At 41.9% G+C, this 26454-nt stretch overlaps 1 protein-coding gene across 10 annotated transcripts in view; it reads left to right on the top strand.

Moving 5' to 3' along the window:
• The window catches only part of DCDC1 (doublecortin domain containing 1), a 414877-nt gene that overhangs the window by 116086 nt on the left and 272337 nt on the right, over positions 1–26454 (top strand). The gene's annotated exons all lie outside the window — the stretch shown is intronic.

Consider the following 26454-nt stretch of genomic DNA (forward strand, 5'->3'; position numbering starts at 1 on the left):
GTTTATTCACTGCATGTGTAAAACACAATATTTATGCTGGAAATAACTTAATTTTTTTTCAGCATGTAAATACATAATACCACTGTGCTTAGTTTGTAAGAAATGTACAGTGCTCAGCAAAATGAGGTGAAATTGACTTAGGCATTTCAGCTCTTGAAAGCACTTTACTTCTCTTCAGATTAAAAACAAATAGCTCACAATGCTGATAATGTTTCCAAAATGTAAGTGTCTGCAATGTGTTCAAGTCAATCACCTACTTATTTGCCACATTTGATTTACAGTTATAACAATATATTTCTAAAAACTAAACTTCACATTCTACATTTTCTGCATCTAATAGTGGTGTATATATAGCTATTTTTCAGAAACTGTTAGGGAATGCATATAATTTGTGAGTGCCTCTCTTTAAATTTTAGGAAAAATTGCAATACAAAAAGATGTAGTCAGGTGTTGGAGTTTCATTCAATTGAGGATATTAGCCCACTAATCTTCTTACTCCTTTCCTTGAATGCCAATCACAGAATGCAGATGCCATGCTCTATAAGACATTTTTTCCAGCGCTGGCATCTGGCTCCATTGTAGATTCCTCTGGCAGTTCTGTCAAGTGGTTCTGGAGTAGCCTCTGGCTCTATCATATGATTAACCTGCAGATGGACCGTCAAGACTGCCTTATCTTCTTCAATACCATTTTTCTTTTAACGTCTTTTTATTATTTGAGTATTTATGATATTTGTCTATAAAGTAGGACATTTGTACATTCCTCACAAAGGGCTGTTCGCTGCCCTTTCAACAATAAATTTACAAGTCTCACATACTGTATGTTTTTAGAGAAAATCTGTGCATTTCTGCTTATGCTGGTTACATGTGTTAGAATGTACCTTTCCAAGTTATTGCATCCCACATAACTACTGAGTTTTGTATTTCATGACACCTAAATCCATCTTTAAAAGTACTTACTTATCAATAGCCATCACTCACATAAATGTTGTGTTTGGGTGAGGAAAGCTGCAAACTTTTATTTAAGATACTTAAGATGTTAGTATCTATTCTGTGTGAGAACTGACTTTTGTTTATGAATGAATAAAATCTTTAGAATCTGTTACAGCGATAGATCTGTATGCCTTTTTTTAAGACTGCAAACATTTCAAGCTGTTCCTGTGACATGTTCCAAACATGTTTCTTTGTGCTATCAAATAAAATGCCTATGGTATGGTGACCCAAATGTTACATTTTCAATTTCTAAATTTTCCTTGTTATTGAGTAAACAGCAATTATATGTAGATGTACATTATCTAATGAGATTTTGGGGATTCAGATGAGATAAATTAATGATGAGCTGCTGTGTTTAGAAGGTAACTTCTTGACAGACAATAAGGTCATCTCTTGGTCCTTACTAGTTTAAAGTTATACTTAAACATGCTAGCTTTTATCCTTACAACAATCTTTTCAACATAGAATCCTTTTCTTTTGTAGATCAGCATATACGTAGCTAAATTCTCCTCTAAAGATTTTTCTTTTTAATTCTCCAAAGCATATCTACAGTACATAGTATCATACTCCTTAAGAACTGCCTAGTAATTTTTGTCTTCATAACACTCTCAAATTAATATTTGCATAAATACCTTCAGATTGTTTCATCAGATTGTTTAATGTGGTTTTCCTTTTAAGATTATAGCATTTTCTAGTAAATTGTAAATTATGGAAACAAAGTATGACTAGTTAAGTTTGGCAATTTCTTTGCCAAATAGCCATTGTTTTACTGTTCATTTGTTCAAAAGATTACCTTTTAAATTAGTGAACTAAAACGAAAAAGTGCATGTTTCTCTTCTCTTATTTGTAACCCATAATTTTCCTAAGGCCAATTTAAGGTATATTGTCTTTTAAAATGACATTAATTAGACCTCAGTCATCTGCTTCCTGTCACTTTCTATTATTTTGTACTTGTTCATCAATCCTTGGGGGAATCAAAGCCTGTGTGGCTCCCATCTGAATCTGCATAATTCTCAGTGATGGCTCAGTCAGGAGATGCCTCCTCTGGATATTTAAATTTCTACCATAACTAGAGCCATTAACCCTTTGATAACATCACCATTCCAATACACCTTTTTAATATGCATTTTATTATTAATTTTGAACAATCAAAACCATTATCTTAAATTTTAGTCCCAATATATGACGCAGTTTGATATTTACCAGAATATTTATAAATTCATTTTTATAAAACTAGTAGCACAGTAAATATTTCATTCATATATGCATTTTATACTTTAAGTTCACTATACTCTCACTATAAAGCCAGTTGGTATAATAATGTCTTGGACTCCTGTTTCTTGGCTCTCACAATAAATCTTAGTATAACTATCCTTGTTTTATAACTGGCTAAGCATTCAAATGATTTGGCTCCTGGGAATCATGTTCTAATTATGGTTGTGTTATTTGAAAAACTGCCATGGCAACCTACAATAGCTATTGGATATTGGAAAACTGATACAATAAATGGTCTACCTGAAGCATGCATTTACAGTTACCATGAATTATAATTTTAGTCCCTGATCCTTGAGTTTCTTAGGGCCACTTTGTGGTGCTCCATTAGCGCAAAGCAGTTCTAAATGCTCCATTAGCACAAAGCATAGCTAGTGACAGAAAGATCACCATAGTGTTGGGAGATGTTCTAAGGGTGTTCTAGCTCTGCTGATTCTATGTTGCCTCTCCCAGTTGCTGAGATGTGGGAGGGGCATAGCTGGAAGAAAAAGGGCAGGGCCGGTGCTTCTCTGCATCTTGGCGCTTCAAGGATTCTGTAATGGCCTTTTGGGACCATTGGCAGACAGAATAATTGAGTGTGGCCATCATGCTTTTATAACTTATGCCAAGTGACCAGCCTGGAGCACAGCTGTGTCAGGTTCAGGGGAGTGCTACGGCAGCTTTAAGCTACTGTTGCACCTACCCTGCCCCCTGAACTCCAAGTTGTACAAGGATCAGGGTCTTAGTGTTTTATTTTTCCTATTTATGAAATCAAACTGTCACTACCCTCAAAGGTGCAATACAATAAAAACAAATGGACATAATGCAAAGAAGAGACTCCTGCCAAAAATTGTGTAATTTGCAAAGATTAGCCACAACTCTATTAATAGAACCACACAAACTTCTACTATTCTTTGAGAGCTTGGGCCTCTCTTGCAGCAAGCTTCCACTAGCCACTACTGTTGTCTTCTGGAATTTGTGGAAGAAATGACTCGTACTGTCTCCAAGCCAAATCAGTCTGAGGAGGCTGTGAACCCATCTTATGGTTAAGGTTGTTCATCTAATGTTCTTGCAAAATTCTGTTTACCACAAGGTGTTCCTTACTAGCTGCCTATTTCTTTGGCCAAAATACAATATTGTGCCAAACAATCTTTATGGGCCCATCTGGGTGACATCAAGATGGGTGGTTAGAGATGTAAATAGATGGCTTAAAGGAAGGATGGCATTCCCTTAGTACAAACTGCATCATCTGGGAACCTGAGCACGGAGACTCAAGTGGTAGCATAAATACAGAAGGAATGAGTACTATATTTATCAGTGGTTGCCCCATCTGCAGAGGTGACCGGCAGAAGCTGTATCAGAAACTGGTACATGGTCAAGAGGACCAATCACTTTCAAGGAACAGCAAACCTCTGAAAGAGGGACATAATGGAGGATGGCACTCAGTTCCTGTGACTGAGTGCGTAAGTTCATCCAGGAATCATGGCATGGTGATAATTGATCTTCTGTCCCAATGGTAATTTAAAAAAAAATTATTGGTAGAACTCGGTGGTTCTCCCTGAGACTCTCCAATCAGTAGCACACCCTTCAGCCTCTTGCTGGTTAACTCAGATTATCTAGAAAAATGTAATGGTGATAGTGGACCAGGAGAGCTTGCATTCACTGCCACAGCTGGTAGTGTTTTCTCTCAGGATGTACAGGATGTTAGAGGACATCTGATCCTGAGCTGATTGTTGATTCCTGGTCACACACTGTTATAAACTACAAAGGAATTGCTCAGGTAGGCTGTAGCTACCAGGTGAGAAATGATGGAGGAATGTTCAAATACCTTCTCTCATGTTGCCAAGGTAAATCATTCAATTTGTATCTGAGGAACTGGCCTTAAATCACTGAGCCCAATAGATTTAATGAAACACAGAATCTATAAGGAATCATTCTGTAAGCCTCCTTTTGCTTAGAGCAATGGATTGTCCCATGAGACTTTGCTCTGCCAGATAATAAGGTATTATTGAGTCTCCTCCATCTTCCATGGCTCCCAGCCTGTTCCAGACACCAACTGATGTGATAGTAAATGCCATTATTCACTCCCTGATCATGGAGAGAGAGATTTCCTGTTATATCCACTTTACACTGAGGAGCTGTCAGGGAACTGGTTATACATCCTTAATTTTCTGTCTAGCTCCAGATCTAGTTGTCTCAAAATGACCATTACAACCTGGAGTTGCCAGAGTTTATAACCCTCTATCCACTCCCCCAGCACAATCCCAGCACACCCCTGCACTGGGGCTTCAGAGATGACAGAATAAGAGCGGGTGGAATCTTGATAGGGGAGTGTAACGGGGCAGCCCTGCTCCACACTAGCCCCAGCAGCGTCAGACCAGTAGCTCTGATGGCAGAAGTCCCATCCCAACCATATTGGGCATGCTCCAAGTGCTCTGGGAGTATAGAAGGAGGGAACTCAGCTCAGTCTGGGCTGGCAGGATCTAACCGGGAAGCTCCTGCAGAGGACCAGCCACCACCCTGGCAGTTGCCGGGAACTGAAGCTTCTCCTGGCTGGCACGAAGCCCTACTACGGAAGAAGACCGAGGATGGCAATGGATCCGGAGACCTGCAGAGAACCTAGGGACTCGTGGGAGACCCCAACTCTCAAGCCGGTAGGAAGTGACCGGGGGTGTGTGTGTTACGGACTGGTGCCTTGCCCCAGTAAGCCTCAGCGTGTTTTGGTAGGACGCCCCCTCGCCCCGCTGAGGCAGTGGTAAGTTCCTATGTCGCTGGCGGAGTGAGAGAGACTCTGGCCATTAGGCCGTACTGCCCTGCTACCAGGGGCGAGTCTATAGACTCTGGTCGTTAGTCCACGCTGCCCTGCAACCAGGGGCGATTCTATAGACTCTGGTCGTTACGCTGCGCTGCCCTGCTACCAAGGGTGATTCTGTGGACTCTGGCCACTAGGCCATGCTGCCCAGCAACCAGGGGCAACTCTAAGACTCTGGCCACTAGGCCGCAGTGCCCTGCTACCAGGGGCATAAACCCTCACACGTGGTGGAGAATGCAGGCATCGATTCGGGCCTGTTGAAAGGTCCAGGGAGAGGGAGTTAAACCATGGGAACCCCATGAATCCTCAAGATGGAGACAGAGAAGCTCCTAAAGTGGATGCTGGAAAGGCAGCAAGAGCAGGCGGTCCAACAGCAGCAAGAGTAGCAGGTACAGATGATGCAGCAGATGGCCAGCCAGCAGCAGCTACTGATAACCCAACATCAAGAGCACCAGCAGCAGCTCCTCCAGGAATTAGCGGTCCAGCAGCAGGCTCAACAAGAATGCTTGGTTCAGCAGATGGCCACGCTATTACGCCCGGCGGGAGCTGCAGCCACCATATCTGCTGGGGCCGGACCCAGGGAGACTTTGGGGGAACTGCCGGTACACCTCACTAAGATGGGGCCTGAAGATGACCCAGAGGCGTTCTTAGTGACGTTCGATCGGGTGGTGACTGCCAACAGGTGGCCCCCAGAGCATTGGGCCACCTTACTAGCCCCTTATATGACAGGACAGGCCCAGGCCACCTACCGTAGCCTCAATCCCTGGGAGGCCCTAGAATCGCCCTGAGTGAAGGCGGCCATATTGGACCATATCAGCATTAGCCCGGAGACCTATCGCCAGCGCCTCCGCAGAGAACAGTATCCCCCTGGAGCCTGGCCCCAGGCAGTGACCCAACGGATACAAGACCGTTGTTGGAAGTGGTTGAACCTGAAGGGCTTGACGGGACCCCAGGTGGCGGAGATGGTGGTACTGGAGCAGTTCACCCAGATCCTGCCCCCAGGAGGAAGGGCCTGGGTATACCAACATCAACCGGCAACCTTGTCTGGGGTGGTGGCCTTGATGGAGGACTGCTTCTCTGCCGAGGGGGCCAAGGCGCCATCCCGGGCCAATCTCATCCCAGTACTACCGGGTAGGCTAACCTGGGGCCACGTCCATGTGGAGGCCCCCCTCCTGATAGCAGACTTCTATCCTCACCCAGGCCATGGGGTAAGGGCGGATGTCTCCATGTACACATTGTAAGTGGATCGAGGGGCCAAAGAGATTGCGGTCCAGGACCAGCCCCTCTCGTACGAGGGTCTGACTACACCCTGAGTCACAAGGGCGTTCGTGAAGGTCCCCTCAACCCGGACCTCACTCATCAGCTCGCCCAGGACGAACTGCCCTGATGAGTGAGAAGATCCTCGCCACCCTGGTCAGAAGGTAAGAGACCATCACTGACCATTGCCCCGGAAAATGTGGAACACGGTCCAACAGGAGCTGGAGACAATGCTGGAGATGGAGGTCGTGGAGGAATTGATGAATGAGTGGAGCAGCCCCATCGTCCTAGTCCCAAAGCCTGACGAGACTACCCATTTTTGCATCGACTTCCAAAAGGTCAGTGCCATCTCCCGCTTCTACGCATACCTGATGCCGCGGGTGGACGAACTGCTGGAACGGCTCAGGGGAGCGAGGTACTTGTCAACCATAGACCTAACCAAAGGATACTGGCAGATCCCCCTCACACCAAACTTCCGGGAGAAGACAGCCTTCCCAATGCCTTTCAGTCTCTTCCAATTTATAACCATAAATTAGCCTAACCATATGAAAGGTGAGGGGAGATATGATTGCTCTCTATAAAAACAGTAGAGGGATAAATGTCAGGGAGGGAGTTATTGAAGTTAAGAGCCAACGTTTACCAAGAACAAATGGATATAAACTGGTCATCAACAAGTTTAGGCTTGAAATTAGATTAGGGTGACCAGACAGAAAGTGTGAAAAATCGGGACAGAGGTAGGGGGTAAAAGGAGCCTATATAAGAATAAGATCCCAAAATCGGGACTATCCCTATAAAATCAGGACATCTGGTCACCCTAAATTAGATGAAGGTTTCTAACCACCAGAGGAGTGAAGTTCTGGAATTGCCTTCCAACGAGAGCAGTGGGGGCCAAAAACCTAACTTGTTTCAAGACTGAGCTTGATAATTTTATGGAGCTGATGGTATAATGAGATTGTCTACTATGGCATGTGGCCCATCTGTTACTGCTAGTAGCAAAAAAATCCCCAATGGCTGGAGCTAGGGCACTAGGTGGAGAGGGTTCTGAGTTACTACAGAGAATTCTTTCCCAGGTATCTCGCTGTTGTGTCTTGCTGAAATGCTCAAGGTACAACTGACCGCGATATTTGGGGTCAGGAAGGAATTACGCTCCAGGTCAGATTGGCAGAGACACTAATGGTGGATTCTCTATAATTTGAAGTCTTTAAAGCATGATTTGAGGACTTCAGTAATTCAGCCAGAGGTTATGGTCAGTAATTCAGAGAGGGTGGGTGAGGTCCTGTGGTCTGCATTGGGCAGGAGGTCAGACTAGGTGAGCATGATGGTCCCTTCTTGCCTTAAAATCTGGAGATTAGGCATTGGTACCCATAGAAGTGCGGAGCATTCATAACCCCAATTGAAGTGAATGGGAGTTGAAGGTTCTCAGCACCTCTAGAAATTGGGCACAAGATATCTCAAAAACTCAGGCACTCAAAATCAGTTTGAAACTTTTCCCCTTAGTAACCAAAGTGTGATTAAATATGACTGCTACAAATCTCTGAAAATTGACTGAAAAATCAGACACTCAACAAAACCTACTTGTGAAATTCTATCAATTTGGTCTTACCTAGCAAAACAGCAAAATGTGAAAGGATTAAGGCTTAATGGGGAAAAGATGAATGTGCCAGCCTACATTTTTTGTTAAGATGGTAAAGCATCATGCTCATTCATAAAAATATGAATAAACAACTTACTGAGTAACAGGGTTAAAGACTCCCTGACATTTTTTGGAAAATGCTGCAGAAAATTTTATTTAGAAAATATTGTATGTCCTGTATATTTATTTTTCTTCCTTTAGTAATAGTTCAGAGTTAATTAATAGTCCTTTCAGTCACAAGTTAATTTGCTGTTTCTACCTTATTCCCACTTGAAGTTTTTTGGCACATGCCCTTGGCTATGGCCGAGGAGTGCACAGTGTAGGTCAGGAGGGGATTCATAGGTTGCCTTTGCACTTCTCTGGTCCTGACTCTTTTCTGTGCTAAGCTGGTCCCTCATGCTTATGTTACGCCAGTTGCCAGTGTTCCTCAGGGTCTAATGCATCAGCCTGGGATCAAGGGATAATAAGAATACCCCAGACATATGCCTTGCTCCAGCAACACAAAAGGGGTGATGCAGGAGCTGCAACAGTGGCTGTCTGTCACTGTGGGATTACCTTGCACTGGAGTGATCCTACCACTTCCAGATATACTGACTTTAGGGCCACAATCCACTGACTGTGTAGTGCAAAGCTGCCATGCTACTCCCTAGCATCTGGACCATAAATTGTGCTTGTGAAAGCAAAATAATTTCTGCAGCAACCAGTTATGATACAGCACCTGCCTCCTTCCTCCGGTCAAGTGGTTGTGTGAAGCAGTAGCTGATGCCAGAAAGGAAATAACACTTTGCCAGCAATTTCTGTGAGCAGGGAGAGCACGCCTAGCAGTGAAAGGGTGATCGTAGGTGTGCATGAGTCTCTGTCTTTGGGGGCACATCTTCCATTGCTCATCACAAGACCTAGGAGAGTAGTATTGAATTCTGAGGATTCACGATGTACAGGAGAATGGGAGAGAAAATGTAGGGAGGGAAAAGAGGAGAGTGATGGAAGCAAAGTGTTTGCTTCTCTGTGACTTTGGAGGAGTCACTTAGCCTCTGTGTGCCTCAATTCCCCATCTGTAAAATGTGGATAATAGTACTTACCCACCTCACAAATGTGGTGTGAAGATAAATATATTAAAATACTCAGATACTACAGTTCTGGGATGCCTATAAGTACTGTAATTAGATAGACCATAATCCTATTCTTTAGCAAACTCTGTCACATTCATTGTAACATACTGTGTACAGCAATGGTAATCAGATAACTAGAGATCAGAGACTACAAAGGGCTTAATCCTGATTCCATTGAAATAATAGTGATCTATTTTAATATAACTAAAGTGGAAAAAGTTTATATCAAAATAAGGGATCGAAACACAGACTTGTAGCAAAATAAGGAGAGGTGTGAATTACAACCAATTTAGTTACTTTGGTTCCTGTTTCTATGTAGATAATGGTCTAACATGCCCCTGACTTAGGTTGTTTTGCAGTTGAACTGTCTGGAAATATTTAAAGTTGTGCAAAATTAAGCACATATGATAGCGTTTGCAGAATTGGGGCCTACATTCTTTTGAGAAAATGAAAACATATTTCTTTGCTCTCTTTTCCCACAATGTTTTTGTGGAAATGGATTAAAAATGAAAAAAGTTGCAAATGACAATATGTTTATTTAATGTATAAATCTTGTGTCTCCTTCTCCATTGACTTGCATCTTGTGTGTACATTTAATTGTATGCAAACTTAATACACAATTGAGTATAAAACAACCATCCTGTTTGGTGGCATTTTACACCAACTTAGCACTCACTGAGTACAGGTGGGAAGGATGACACAAAGTGCAAGGCAGCAGAGAATCTGTGTTTTTTACCAAGTGAACATTTTGTAATTATTTTGTGAGTACCATCGGGAGACTCTGCTTCTTGTAGATATCTATTTTTTTTAACAGTTGCAGTTAAAATCAATAAAATTGTTGCAGGAAAAATTCAGACTGTTATGTGAAGAATGTATATATCTAAAATATAAATTCAGTAAAACTCATCTTCCTCAATATGCAAATATCATGCTTTCAGATATACACTGAAATAAGGCATCCTCAAATATAAAAGTTCAGTGGATATTCAACTCAGATTAAAATAGAAAGAAAACAAGTACATTCCAAGGAAAAGTAAATAATTAAGAGGTATGCTTAACTCATACTCTTGCCTGTTGGCCGTATTCTCCACCTCTATATTTGAAATAAACTTTGACATTGTTTAGAATAAATGCACATCATAGACACCTATACACAGTAATTACTGTGCTCTCCTGCTTTAAATATACCAAAGTACAGAAAGCAAGTTTTAGTGTGTGTTTTAAGTTTCATTTTATTTGGAAAAAAAATAACAAAGAGAAACAAAAGAGAGCTTATGGAACCTGAGCCAAAACACTTTCAAACGAATACCATTGTCTTCAGTGGGATTTGGATCAAGCCCATAAAGACCCTTTTTTGTTAGCTTCCCAAGAATTCATTAAAGATATGCCCATTTTTTGGTTAGGATAGACATTTTTCCAGAATTTTTCCCATTAATCAGCTAAGACATTTTGAAAATTGTTTTCATAGATTCGCTACAGTCATGTATGCATTTTAGAAGAAATCTGAGCATATCTTACAAACCTCTGAACTTTATACTGAGGGTGTTTTTTGTGATGGTGGTGATATAGCACTTACTACATGGCATTTATGCAACACCTGTCTCCTCAAGAAACCTGCCTGTAGTTATAAGTGCAAAGTTTAGTCATTTTTAAATAATTCAACTCTTTTACAGGTATTAAATAAAATAACTCAAAATATAATGGCTGCATTAAACCTTGTAATTATTGTAGTTTCCAATATAATTGAATTGAAGTTTGTTAAAGGAGTAATCGGGGGGAGGGGGGAGGAGGGTACAACATTGAGATGCTTTTCTCTTTAAAGCAAATAGACTTTTTATGTATTGTAAGACACATTTTTTTTAAAAAAAGTAAAAGGGATAAAAAAACAGATGTGCCAGCTCTGACATTTCCTGTCTGATGACAACGATGAGATCCAGCCTGTTAAGGGCTTAAAATGAATGTCTTGTCTAATTTGTGCTCTTCATTTTTACTTCTTTCCTCCTAACTGTCTCATTTTACCCCACCTGTCACATATCACACTTTCATACCCCTACCTTACTTTTTCAGATTTCACAAGCCTTTCCTTTCATCTTTCCCTATGTTTAATGTGATCCAGCTCTTTTCTCTTTAACTCTTCACTTTATTTCATTGCCGCCTTCTTCCCTGTTTATTTCCTCATCTGTGTATTACTTCTCAATATATTTCTTGTATGAATTAATTTTATCATTTTTGAGCTGTTAAAGAAAAAGTTGGGAACTTAAATAGTGAAGACCACAAATGGTCTTTTAAAAAAACAGTTAAAATATTTGTTTTATTTCCCTTCAAACAGTGAAGTAACTATTGAATTTATTTCACATTTTTGACTCTGTGTTTAAACAAAGAAAAAAACCAAAACCCTCAAACTGTGTGTAGTGTGTGCAGGTTCATACTTCCATAAATATATATTTTTTCTTTTTTTAATCCTCTGGTTATATAAAATCCTGTGTGACCAACAATGGAGCTCTGACATGCAGTGGCATAAAAATGCCCTCCAAAACAAGTGAATTGATATATTACACACATTTCAGAAGATCATGCTTAACTTACAGGTGATCTAGCTCTTTTAAGTGTGTTCATTCTTAAGGCCTAGTGAAAAGTTTGACCCTTCACATCAGGTTCTGTACATAACTTTAATTAAGAAAATGACACTCTTTGCTCATTTTTGGTTCATTGCATACTTCTTAAAACAAATATTTGAGACCTGCATAAATTGGACATGAGTGACTATATAACAGTATGTGTAGTCCACTTCAACTTGTTTAAATTTGAACCTGGATTTAGTGTCACAATATCCCATGCCTTTGAATCTGTATTTAAAAAAGTCTAGCAGAGTAAAATACACACACTCAAATACCTGAAATATAGCTTATTAAATAATGTCAGTGTTTAATGTGAAAATTGGATGAGTTGCTTGAAGAGATGACTAAGCCACCTATTCTTATTAAATTCTTTTCATTAATTATAACTCTGACTTGAATTGAATTGACTTTTTTGTTTCTTTTAAATTGAGTGATTTCTTTCTGACATATTTAAAAATATTTTTGGCTTTACTTTTAAAAGGCCATTGGTTTTTCTTCTACTTTGCTAATCCTAAATTTTATTTTTCTGATTTTTCAAATATCAGTCTACTTTTTCATTTAAAATTACTAAATATGTTCTGTAATGTTGCCTGTCACACATTAATGTCAATGACTCTAAGCTACATTTAAGTTATCCACTGGCATCTAGTAATTATCCCGAACCACGAAATGCAAGGCAATATCCTCTGATGTGTAAATTTTCAATTCCGAATAGAATTCCTCAATTTCAAACACAATTTGAGCTCGTCTTAATTTAACTTTTCAAGCAAACATTTTAGAAAGCTCTTCTTGATTAAGGTTCCTTAAAAAATGAAACCTACACAGCACAAAGTAGTTGGAACATATAGCAGAACTGAAAAGCTATGATGATGTCAGTGCAATGAGTGTCACAAAATACTGTTTGTGACTGGCTTTAGCTGACAGACCCTCATAATTTTTCACTGATTTCATTAAAACTGTTCTTTGTAGGTTTCTTACGAATTTTTTTAACTGCATTGAAATTAAACATAATACATTGTTAATAGGGATTGAAGGAAAATGTATTTCATTTTTACAACATATTATGGAAGGATAACAGTATTACTGTAAATAACTAAGTGTAATGTGAAGTTTTTACTTCCTTCTACATTTTATATTCTGTCTTGTTTTGAGCTATTGCCTCATATTAAATGCTCACAAAAAGAATATATTGGTATCGGACACAAAGTATGTGAATTCTGATACCTTTTCATCAGTTGTACACTAAGAATTCTATTTTTTAAATGATATCCTGCTAGCTTTTTCACAATCCATTAATTCCTGGATCAACATCAGAAGGAATGTCAGAGCAGAGTGAAATTCTTGTAAGACACAGATGTCAGGATCAAAAGTCAGAGACATTCTCAGAACAGCAGGGAAGCGTGCTTGTTAGACCTTAATCGTAACAATTAGTATCTGCCATGTGACATTCTGCATACCGTGCCTGTATTTCTGTTACGTTTCGGGCAAGCTGAAAAGACAAGTCTCTTCTAAGTTGGATGGAAAATTGTATGTGATATTGGTCTGATTAGTTTCCCTTTTGCTAGTATATTCAAAGTTTTGTTAAGCATCTGCCAAATTACCTTAAATGGTAAAATATTAATAGTCTTATAAAAACTGTGTTTCCTTACAATTTTGGATGGGAAATCACTTTTCTTAAAGTATTAGAAGTACACAATACTTACTCAGAAACAGTCTGTCCCACACAATCAAAAATTTTTTCTTTAGTAGATATATTTATTCTGTATCTAAGGAAATACATTCTATATTTGTAATTGGAAACGTATTATGCATGTTGGAAGTGTGTTTTTATTTGAAAGTTAGAGGTTAATGTGCATGATCTTGGTAGAGAGAGATAGTAATCACATCAAAATCAATAGTAGTGTTAATCAGTGGGACAGATAATAGTGGATACTGGAATGGGGTTATTGGTCCCCTTTCCACTGGCATATCATTGACTTGACATTCTAAGGCTAAGCAAGCTGCTTCCAGGATTGGACTCTTTTTTCCAGACCTGAGTTTTCCATTTGTCAGTGCAGTATGCTATAAAATTAGCATAGTTTGTTTTTATTGCTTTTTTTACTTATTGCAGTGGCTCCTGGAAGCCGAAGTAGTTTCTAGTATCAGAGGGGTAGCTGTCTTAGTCTGGATCTGTAAAAGCAGCAAAGAATCCTGTGGCACCTTATAGACTAACAGACGTTTTGGAGCATGAGCTTTCGTGAGTGAATACTGACGAAGTGGATATTCACCCACGAAAGCTCATGCTCCAAAACGTCTGTTAGTCTATAAGGTGCCACAGGATTCTTTGCTGCTTTTAAAGTAGTTTCTGTATCCATTTCTATAGTTTTTCAGGGAATGCCACCAGGACAGATTTACAGTCTGGTCCTTATGGGACCAAGAACACAACTAGGGTGAAACTGTGACCCTGATGTAGAGAGTAGGAGTTTTGCTGTTTAGTTCAAGGGGTTCAGAATTAATGTTAATTTACAAGAGACTAAAGCAATTTATATATTTATTTTGTTAATATTAGTGCCTGGAGGTCCAATTCAGAGATCAAGGCCCATTGTGCTAGGCACTGTCTACAAACAGAATGAAAAGATTATCTTGCCACAAAGGGTTATGATCTAAGTACATTACAAGAAACAACAAGTGGATTCAACAAACACAAGGGGAGCATAAGGTAACAATGAGATTATTATAATTAGTGTAATAAGCAGCAGTCACTGCACACCAGCTGCCTAGCCAGTGCCAAGTATTGTATAGGCATCATGGTAGAGGTAAGCTCTAATGAAGGCTTTGAAGAAGGACAGTCTAATATCTTCAAAGATTTTTACAGGAAACTCCTGGAATACATAAGTAGCGACATGGCAGAAAGTGCAAAAGTGTTTGGGGTGAAATTAGACGGATGGGCAATAAAGGCTGGGATTGATTGATGGCTCAATACTGTACAACTGCTGCAAGATGTGTGTGTGTGTGTATGTGTAACTTTTTTTCTGCTTCCAGCTTTAGTTTTGATCAGGGGAGAGACAGAGGAGATAATAGCTGTCATACAAAACATAGCTGGCTTTTCTGTGCTCACTACTTAGTTCCTGGCTTCCACTGATTGGTTGGTTGCATGAATGGATGGATGGTTACTCCTAGCTTATTGAATGATCTCTTCATTCTTTTTATTTCACTGTTATCGCCTCTCTCCGCCCCCCATCCTGTCCGCCCCTGCATGTCCTCTCATTTGGCCTAATTCTCTCCTCTTTTCCCTGTCATCTGTTTCTGTCCTCTCATTCTTCCTTGAGTCAATGCAGACATATATTCAACTTAGGTGTGTGTGAACTGGAGAATTTTACCTAGCAGACTCCTCAAAGGGGCAGCACTGATGCCTCATGGCTCTAGTGCCTCCCCTGACTATATGAATTAGGAGGAAGAGCAGTGTTCAGTGGCTGTCCAGCAAGTTCTCCTCAACAATAAAAAGCTCTGTACCAGGTCGGTCTATTCAGCAAAGTGAAAGCATTTTCTGTGTGGTCATTAGCCCGCAGAGTCCAACCAACACTGGCTTCTATCGAGGACATTTTGGAGTACCTGCTGCATCTTCAATCATTGGGGCTGGTAATTACCTCATTGAAAGTACATTTGGCAGCGATATAGGCATTTCATCTCCCTAGTCATGGAAAACCAGTCTTCTCCAATGCTATGGTGGCAAAATTCGTAAAAGGGCTCCTTCATCTGCATCCTGCAGTTTGAGAGCTGGCCCCTCTGTGGGTTTTTAACATAGGCTGCAGCCTTAATGGGACCAACCTTCAAGCTCCTGGCATTTTGTCAATTCCCAACCCTGTGTCAGAAAACCACCTTCCTTGTAGCCATAACATCTGCAGTGAGAGTGTAAGTTGCAGGCTCTGATGGCACAATATACACAATTCTTATACACAATTCTCCAAGGATAAAATGACTTTTTGACCACACCCAAAATTCTTGTTTAAAGCAGTTTCTTAGTTTCATTTGAACCAACGATGTATTTACCTGTGTTCTGTCCTCAGCTGCATTCCTCTCTAGGGAAGCAGCATTTCCATACAGTACCTTGAGGCGATGCTTAGCCTTCTATCTGAACAGAGCCAAACCATTTTGTACCTCGCCTCATTTGTTCGTTTCATAAATGGATCACATGAAAGATCAAGTTGTCTCTTCACAGACTATCTTCAAGAAGATAACATCTTGCATTAGGACTGCATATGAAGTCATTTCAGCTTCACTCCTTCAGCAGGTGCAAGCTCTTTCTACAAGAGCACAAGCAGCATCAATAGTGTTTCTCAGTGACATTTTCCATATTGGACATTTGCAGAGTTGCTATGTGGTTGTCAATTCATATGTTGATTAACCATTATGCCATAACCACATCTTCCAGGGTGTATGCAAATCTTGGTAGAGTGGCCTTGTTGTCCTTGTATAGTTAGACTCCAATCCCCACCTCCTCAGGGATACTGCTTGTGAGTCACGCAAGTGGAATATACATATGCATCGACTCGAAGAAAAAACGGTTGCGTACCATAACCCACCCTCCATCCCCTCTGCATCTGAGTCTCATCTCCATGCATTCGGTGTGAAGGAACTAAGGAAGGGTCAGAGCAGTGCTGTTTCATATAGTCAGAGGAGGAGCTATCCCCTTGAGGTGTGAGTGCCACCCCTCTATGAATACTGCTAGGCAAAATCCTCTATCTCTGGTGCACTGGGCACGCATGCACCTGGTGGAATACACAATCTGCATCACATCTCGAAGAACCATAATTAGAGTAAGTAACTGTTTCATCTCCATGCCTCTTCCACTCACTCTTTCTTTGCTCGATCCCTCTTTCTTGCTCTCTGTCTGTTACTCCCTTTTTTCTTTATCATTTACTCTTTCTGTCTGTCTTCATTTATGCTTCTCTTCTCTTCTACTACCTGACTTGTTTCTTCCTTTCTTTCCAACTTTTCTCACTCCTTCTGTTACTTTATCTCCCATATATTACTCTGTTTCCCTGACCTGCATTGTGGGAGCATTATTCACCCTACTGTTATGCCATCCTGTTCAGTGATCTGGCTGGCACTTCATATTGCCCAGGTAGTTTAGGATCCTGAACCATGAAACCTCGGAGTGGGAGAGTGGCATTCCCGACCATGGGCTAGCAGCATACTTGGAACCTCCCACTAAAGTAGAATGGCAGCCAGGGACTAGACCAGTGAGTAACTCTAGGCTGTAATTGCTGCTGTGCTTGGGAGTTCGTGAAAGAAAGTTTGAACCTACATGCTGCCATGAGATTCCACCAGAATAAACTAAAACATACATTAGTTTTTGTGAGAGATGTAGTAAAGCTCAGAAAATCAAGTTTGGTTAATCATATTTGTATTCTGGGCCTACCATAGACACAAATGGTACCAAATTCAGTATCCTTTGTGAAGAAATTGATAAAATATAGCTCAGATCCATATGAAAAGAAAGAATTCTTCAGAAGATTACAAAAGAGAAACTTAAAAGGAACCCCAACTGTGGGCAAACTCCAAGAGTCTACATGAGAGAAAGACATATGGATTACTAGGAAGTAAGGGTAAATCAATTGATAGCATTGAAGCAAAGGAATTCTTGGAAAATATGAACTCATACAAATTAGCAGAGCTAGAAAATATACATTCTAGGTTATATCAGAAACTTGGGAATTAATTTACTGTACCACTGGCAATTGGCAGATTTCTTCAAGCATTTGTGTTTGCAGCTTACATCTCAAGAGTACTTTTAAGAAGGCTACAGAAATTAAACGAAGGCCCAGTGGTGAAAAACTAGCCTTTGGAAGTAGGTAAAATTCTGCATTTCCTGGACTATGCTCTGTCTTTTCTTTGTGATACTACATATAATATTATCAGGAAGACATTCCATGCCATGACTGTGTCCACCTCAGCCAGATGGTCCTTTGGAAAGCACCACAGAACTGATGGATTCAGAATACTATTTTTTACTGCTTTGATAGAAATGCTAAGCAGCTTCCTATCTTTCTGTATGCCATTGGATAAAATGTTTTGAAAAGCTTGTTTGAGTATCTAATGTTCAAAATGCTTTCATTTCCCATCTGAGTGTCTATCTCAGGTACTTGTATGGTCCCACTGTCATAGAATATGACCATTGTTACTGTACTTATTCTCGCAACATACCTGTGAGTTAATAAGTAGTATTATCATCCCCATTTTGTAGATGAGAAACTGAAGTACAGAGAGATTATATGACTTGCTAAAGGTCATGCAGGATGTCTGTAGTAGGATAGGAATTGAACCTAGGTCTCTAGAGTCCTATGTGAGGCCCTTAGCAACACAGCTATCCTTTTTCCTGCTAGGAAGTCATAGAAGCAGCTACCTGGACCAAATACTGTAGCTCATCTCTAGAGGCTTCAACCAATGTACTTTTGAAAGGAAGTGTAATATGTAGCCAATACTGTGTAGTCAGATACCCAAGAATTCACTAAATGGAAAAATTCAGCCACCAGTATTATGAAGGGGGAAAAGATAAGACTGCACTGAAGTAAATCATGAGAATTCATAAAGAGTAATGGGCCAGAAAACCCAGACCATTACAACTAATGATCTGGATGATGGGTGATTGCACCCTCAGCAAGTTTGCAGATGACAGTAAGATGGGGGGAGAGGTAGATACACTGGAGGGTAGGGATAGGATCCAGAGTGACCTAGACAGATTGGAGGATTGGGCTAAAAGAAATCTGATGAGGTTCAACAAGGACAAGTGCAGAGTCCTGCATTTAAGATGGAAGAATCCCATGCACTACTACAGGCTGGGGACCGACTGGCTAAGTGGCAATTCTGCAGAAAAGGACCTGGGGATTACAGTGGACGAGAAGCTGGATATGAGTTAACAGTGTATCCTTGTTGCCAAGAGGGCTAATGGCATATTGGGCTGCATTAGTAGGAGCACTGCCAGCAGATCAAGGGAAGTGATTATTCCCCTCTCTTTGGCACTGGTGAGGCTACAGCTGGAATATTGCATCCAGTTTTGGGCCCCCATATCTAATTTTCTATGACTCTATGACTTATGGTAAAGACTTTTCCCAGTATGGGTATGTACGGAAGTTCTAGCCTTCATCCAGGATCCACATCCAGTAAGAGAATAGCCTGTAAAGAGATTTCACTGGCCAAATTCACCTGGGAAAGCTATATTCCAGTGATACTTTCGTTTAGGGACTCAGATGGTTGGAGTTGTTTAAATTGCTCCAGGGCTCCAAATGAAGCCTACTAATACAGTGCATCCCTTCAGCAGTCTGTGTCAGCCCAGACTTCCTAGCCACACCTTCTGGAGGCACCTACTTAGGTTTGTTGGATCTCCAGTCAGAAGGGAGCTGGCAGCTGTGGCCACAACCACTTCCTAGGCAGATTTTCTGTTTCTGATGCTCTTCACCAAGTCTGTGCTAGTTTCTGTGATTAATCTGGCCACTAACAAACTTCACAGGCCAAATTAATCACTGATGTACCTCCATTGACATGAGTGAGAGCTGTTAGTGTCTAGTATTTTTGAAAATCAGGTAGAGACCTAAATATGGACTTAGAGCCTAACTTTAGGTTCCTGTCCTTGAGCGGAGTTAGCATCCTTTCACTTGGATGCTGCTTTACTACTTGCCACTAGAAGATTATTTATTAATTATATATGGTCCAGTAGACTGGAAGCTGCATTATAAACTTTAGTTGGTATAATGCTTACTCACAGTTTCAGTGCACTTGCTTTATATGATTTCTTGTCTTATCCAGAGGAAAATTGATTGATTAAAAAATGCATAGTAGCACCTAGCTAGCTCAGTTGGTAATACTTCAGACTTTTAATCTGAGGGGCCAGGGTTCAAGTCCCTGGTCAGGCAGAGGGACACATTCTCCAAGCATCAGAGGGGTAGCTGTGTTAGTCTGGATCTGTAAAAGCAGCAAAGAGTCCTGTGGCACCTTATAGACTAACAGACATTTTGGAGCCTGAGCTTCCGTGGGTGAATACCCACTTTGTCAGATGCATGTAGTGGAATTGAACCTAGGTCTCTAGAGTCCTATGTGAGGCCCTTAGCAACACAGCTATCCTTTTTCCTGCTAGGAAGTCATAGAAGCAGGGGCAGGTATATATATGCAGGCAAGCTAGAGATAATGAGGTAGTTCAATCAGGGAGGATGAGGCCCTGTTCTAGCAGTTGAGGTGTGAAAACCAAGGGAGGAGAAACTGGTTCTGTAATTGGCAAGCCATTCACAGTCTTTGTTTAATCCTGAGCTGATGGTGTCAAATTTGCAGATGAACTGAAGCTCAGCAGTTTCTCTTTGAAGTCTGGTCCTGAAGTTTTTTTGCTGCAGGATGGCCACCTTAAGGTGTGCTATAGTGTGGCCAGGGAGGTTGAAGTGTTCTCCTACAGGTTTTTGTATATTGCCATTCCTAATATCTGATTTGTGTCCGTTTATCCTTTTCCATAGCGACTGTCCAGTTTGGCCGATGTACATAGCAGAGGGGCATTGCTGGCATATGATGGCGTATATTACATTGGTGGACGTGCAGGTGAATGAACCAGTGATGGTGTGGCTGATCTGGTTAGGTCCTGTGATGGTGTCGCTGGTGTAGATATGTGAGCAGAGTTGGCATGGAGGTCTGTTGCATGGATTGGTTCCTGAGCTAGAGTTACTATGGTCTGGTGTGCAGTTACTGGTGAGAATATGTTTTAGGTTGGCAGGTTGCCTGTGGGCGAGGACTGGCCTGCCACCCAAGGCCTGTGAAAGTGTGGGATCATTGTCCAGGATGGGTTGTAGGTCCCTGATGATGCGTTGGAGAGGTTTTAGCTGGGAACTGTATGTGATGGCCAGTGGGGTCCTGTTGTGGAAAAACAACATCGCTTGCCTCATAATCTAAGTCGTGCAGAATGCAATGCCATCCACAGCCTCAGTAACCACCCAGACATCATCATCAAAGAGGTTGATAAAGGAGGTGCTGTTGTCATCATGAACAGGTCTGACTACCAAAAGGAGGCTACCAGACAACTCTCCAACACCAAATTCTACAGGCCACTTCCCTCAGATCCCACTGAGGAATACACTAAGAAACTGCAACATCTACTCAGGACACTCCCTACACTAACACCGGAACAAATCAACATACCCTTAGAGCCCCGACCATGGTTTTTCTATCTGCTACCCAAGATCCACAAACCCGGAAATCCTGGACGCCCCATCATCTCGGGCATTGGCACTCTCACTGAAGGACTGTCTGGATATGTGGACTCTCTACTCAGACCTATGCCACCAGCACTCCCAGCTATCTGCGTGACACCACTGATTTCCTGAGGAAACTACAATGCATTGGTGACCTTCCAGAAAACACCATTCTAGCCACCATGGATGTAGAGGCTCTCTACACGAACATCCCACACACAGATGGAATACAAGCTGTCAGGAAGAGTATCCCTGATGATGCTACAGCACAACTGGCTGCTGAGCTCTGTGCCTTTATTGGATTAACTGTAGCCTAGAATCCTTTTGTGTTTTCCTCCATTTTCAGTTATTATTTGTGTTATAATAGCAACTAGATATCCCATTCAGGGATCAGAGACCATTGTACTAAGATCTGTTCAAACATGAAATAAAATCCCTGCCCCAAATATCTAATCTGTTGAGTCAGAGGTCATATAAAAATCACATCAGAGATGAAAATTTTAATTTCAGGGCAACCTATGTTTTGGTTGTAACGCGTCTGAGATATTCTGGTCAACTGGTTGAGGTGAAGCTAAGTATTCTGATGTGACAGTGTGGTTAATACTTATCCAAAACTATATTGGACTCAAATGAAAAGGCAAGTTGTTACAAGTGGTGTTGGAAGGTGATCAGACAGCAGGAGGGAGTGATTTGAGTTCTCTGGAGTGGGAAAGTGTCATAGATATTATCCCAAAGTGCACTGCTCAGCATGCAGTGATCATGTTAACTCTTCATTGTTACTTTTTGTCCCTATGTTTGCTCAAGTATGCTTAGCAGTAAAACACTGATACTTGTATAAATCAAATCCAGTATCAATCAAAGCTGTGTTGCACCCATTATACTCCACAATGAATATTTACAGACATTTTAAAAGGGTACTGGACTCAACCGAATACAGAGCAAACTCCTTCATCCTCAAGAAAAAGTGACCGAGAAAGATAACAAGAGTTGATGCGTTAGTCAGGAGATTCTGGTTTTTCTCTTGAACAAGCCTAATGACTGGATGAATAACTGTGGCCTTGCGTAGCTAGAATAATTTATTCAGCAAGATTTAAGCAGAGGTGGAATAAACAAGCTAACTAGGCACTGAGAATGGTGCATTGTAGCACATTTTGCCTATAACAATAGTAAGACAGTCCATGACAGGAGCCATACATCTGTGTCTTTTTCCTCACTACTCCCTTAATCTCTTCCTCACATAGTCAGCTTTATGCCTCTTTCATGCCACTCCTGTACTCCCTAGATGTGCACTATGAAAAATCCTAACAAAGGTAAATATTTGGAAGATCCTCCCCCTTCTTGTGCATCAAGCACACTCTCTATCCTGCAAGACTTTCTTAAAATCCACTTCTTTCATGAAGTTTTTCTTACATTAATCTCCTCATAGATGATGGGTGAACTTCTGGCCCCAGTGAAGTCAATGGCAAAATTCCCATTAACTTCAGTGTAGCTAGGATTTCACCTGTTTCTGCACCTTCCCAAGCCAGAACTGTTCTCCTTTATTTCATTTTTGTATGAGTTAGGTAGTATGCTATTTGGACCATGTGCCTGATTCCTCTGTCACCTGGCACTCATTTTATAATGGTAACTCCAGTGAACTTCTGGTTTACACTTGTGTAACTGAGATACAAAACAGAACGCCTGTCTTTTGTATGTTTTGCTAGTGCCTTATACAGTCATGATTAGAAGCCTAACAAATTCACAGTCTTGAAAAATGAATCATGAACCAGGAAATCTGGTCTCCCACTGTGAAATCTGGTCTTTTGTTTGCTTTTACCCCATACTATACAGTTTTCATGGGGGAGACCATGGAATTCATTCCAATTCAGGTGTGGAATGAATTTTGTTATGTGCACCAATATGGAGGTGATTCATATTGGTGCAAATAACAAATTTCATGTGGTGGGGGTGGGGCCGAGGGGTTTGGAGTGCGGGAGGGGGCTCAGGGCTGGGGCAGAGGGTTGGGTGCAGGGGTGTGAGGGCCCTGGCTAGGGGTGCGGGCTCTGGGGTGGAGCTGGGGATGACAGGTTTGGGGTGCAAGAGGGTGCTCCGGGGCTATGACGGGGAGAGAGGCCTCCCCGCAGCTCTCTCTCCCCACAGCAGCACCTGGGCTGGTGGAGAGAGGTGTCTCTCCCCACTGCGGCAGCTCCGGGGCTAGGGCTACAGGATAAGTGCCCCTCCCCCAGCCTTCCAGGTCCATCTGGGGCTGGGTTCAGGGAGGGGCACCCCAGCCACAATAGTTCCAGGATGGGACTGGGTTTGCACAGGAGTGCCCTGGCCACGGCTGGGTCTGGGCCACGTTGGGCCGCCATGGCAGGTTGGGGGCCAGGCTAGGTTGGGGCAGGGGGAGGTGCACCCCTCCCCCGGCCGCGGTAAGTCCCCAGGCATGTTGCCTAAGTGCCTGCGCAGTGCTAATAGGCTGCTGTGCAGCCACATGGCCATGCAGCTTACAGGGAATTTAAGAGGCCAGTGTTTCTCAAATTGGGGGTTCTGACCCAAAAGGGAGTTACAGGGGGTTGCAAGGTTATTTAGGGGTGCTCCAGTATTGCCACTCTTACTTCTGCACTGCCTTCAGAGCTGGATGGCCAGAGAATGATGGCTGGTGGCCAGGAACCCAGCTCTGAAGGTGGTGCCCTGCCAGCAGTAGCACAGAAGTAATGGTGGCAATCCCATACCATGCCACCCTTACTTCTGCGTTGCTTCCTTCAGAGCTGGGCAGCCAGAGAGGGGCGGCTGCTGACTGAGGGCTCAGCTCTGCAGGTGGTAGTGCAGAAGTAAGGGTAGCAATATCATACCATGCTATCCTTCCTTCCGTACTGCTGCTGGCTGGCCCGACCACCAGCCACCGCTCTCCAGCTGCCCAACTCTGAAGGCATCGCCTTCATCAGCAACAGCACAGAAGTAAGGGTAGCATTACCGCAACCCCCCTACAATAACCTTTGTGATCCCCCCACACCTTTTTGGGTCGGGATCTCTACAATTACAACACTGTGAAATTTCAGATTTAAATAGCTGAAATCATGAAATTTACGATTTAAAAAATCCAATGACCATGAAATTGACCAAAATGGAGCATGAATTTAGAAGGGTCCTAGTCATGATTCAATATAATTGATAGCCATCTTATGTTTGGTCATGTCAGATCTTACTGGATAAGCAGAGTTGGCTAGGTCATTATTTAGAAGGAAGGCAATCAAGGAATACATACGAGTTGCAGGAAGGCATCCTGAAATGTGTCAGTGGGCAGTCGTCTCTCAGAGTCTTTATTAAACCAGTGTCCCAACATATTATTGGGATACCATGCTGTTTGAGGATCCCACTTTTGAATGGGATCCCACTTTTGAATGTAACATTGAAGTCCTATTTATTAAAGTAATTTAATTTCTCATGGCACTTTGCTCATGCACAGACATAATGATTATGCTGCATCCTTACAATGCTCACTGACAATGTTCCAGCCCAAGGCTGAGCCAGAGTTTTCCTGTTGCAGCCAGGCACCAGACCTGAGAGTAGTGAGAATTCTCTCTCTTGGTCTTTCACTGCTCCCTCTGCTGGAGCCCAGGCATCCTGGAGGAGAAGTAGGAAACAGTGCAACTGGAATACAGAGGGCCAAACAGGATGGTGGAGGTTGGGGGGAACAGGAGCAGAGGATGAACAGGGACAACCTAGAGGGTCTGGAGCAGAGAGGGATAGAAATGGGGGAGACAGGGACAGATGGGGTAGGATGGGATGTTGGGGGAAGGTCATTCTAGGAGACAAGGTTAAAAGTGACTGTAGTGACTTGAGGAATGGAACTCAAGATTTCTTGACGTTCCTCTGCTGTCAGCATATATCTATGAAATCCACTGGCAAAGCGTGTGTCATAGCCCCCTTTAAATCACATTAATAATAACAGATTTTGACTGCTACCAGTTATTCTGTTAGCTCAAGTGGTAGAGTTCTGTGCTATGGATCTAAATATCTCAACCATGCTGGAGTCAATATGGTTCCACAATATGGAATTTTATGTTTGTTTGTAAAAATACAAAAATATGTTAAAATGTTAAGATTGCAAAGTCAAGCAACCAAAAGTTAGGAAATGCAGATTTATGGTTGTCTGTGCAACCTTAATTTGATCCTCTCATGTGTATGCATGATACAGTTTTAATTACATGATCACATATTTTTTCTGTAGGACTGTCATGACTAGTGCGTGGGCAGTCTGACCTAGTGGTCAGAGCAGGAGTTGAAAGTCAGCCTGGGTCAGATACTAGGAAGTCAGGGTCCAAGACTGGCCAGAGGGTAAGCCAGGAAGTAGGCAGGGTCAGGTTACCAGGAGAGCAGCATTGCAGGGGAATCAGTCCTAAACAGGGAGATCTCAGTTGCATAAACAACTTCCTGTTCCTGTGCTAGGTTTATACAGAAGCTGTGAATCAATCAGGACCCCCCAGCGTGCTGCCAGTCAGATTCCAGTACTGGAGTCTGAGGGTTCATCTTCTATTCTGGCAGCTGTTAGTAGGTCGCTGGGTGGCAGATTGGCACCTAGTTTCTCATAAGAGCTCTGACCCCTGCTGATAAAGTGCATAGAATGAATCAGGGCTGTTGAATGAATAATACTATTGTAGGACTCCTGACTTATTTGTTGTAAAAATCAGAATGAAGCAGAAGACTATATGAAAGAAAAAAGTTGGTCTCATGGTTAATACAATTGAATACCAATCTGGAAAATTGGATTCAATCCCAGCATCTGCCACAGCGTTCCTATATGATACTGGGCAAGTCAGTTCAACTACAATGTTCAAATGTGGTTACTAATTGGGATACTGATTCTGTCATCCTCATTTTCTGGGTGCCCAGCTTGAAAGATCTGGGGTTGCAGAAGTGCTGAACACTGAAAACTGCAAATGAACTTATAAAGTGCTATAAAAATAGAGCAAATAAAAAATACTCAGAACAATCAGGTTATAGGGATATCAAGTTGGACACCTAAAATTAGAATTCTTTTTTTAAAGTTAGCCGTCATCTTTCTTTGCCTCAGTGCCACATCTGTAAATGGATCTAATAATACCACAGCGTCTCACATGGCTGTTGTGAACATACCTTCATTAACCATTTGGATACTATTGCAATGACAGTCTTAAAAAAGCCCACAAGAATATTAATAATTTTTCATTCACTGTAGGGCTTAATTGGTGTGCAATAAATGAGGGAAAGAGGTTACACATTGAATGATGAGGATACAAAGAAATACTGAATAGCTACCCATTCGGGCTCCAATCCTACAAAAATATGCATGCTTAACTTTACAGGCTGTGAATAGTTCCTTTGAAATCAATTGGCCTACTCATTTACAGTGCTGCAACTTTCGCGCTCAGGGGTGTGAAAAAAACACCCCCCTGAGCGCTGCAAGATACAGCGCTATAAAGCCTCAGTGTAATCAGTGCCGCAGCGCTGGGAGCACGGCTCCCAGCACTGCAAGCTATACCCGTAGAGGATGTGGTTTACGTCCACACGCGCTCCAACCACACACACACGGCAATGCTTTGAAATTTCAAGT

Source organism: Gopherus flavomarginatus, chromosome 5 (assembly GCF_025201925.1).
Source record: "Gopherus flavomarginatus isolate rGopFla2 chromosome 5, rGopFla2.mat.asm, whole genome shotgun sequence".
Classification (NCBI taxonomy): Eukaryota; Metazoa; Chordata; order Testudines; family Testudinidae; genus Gopherus; species Gopherus flavomarginatus.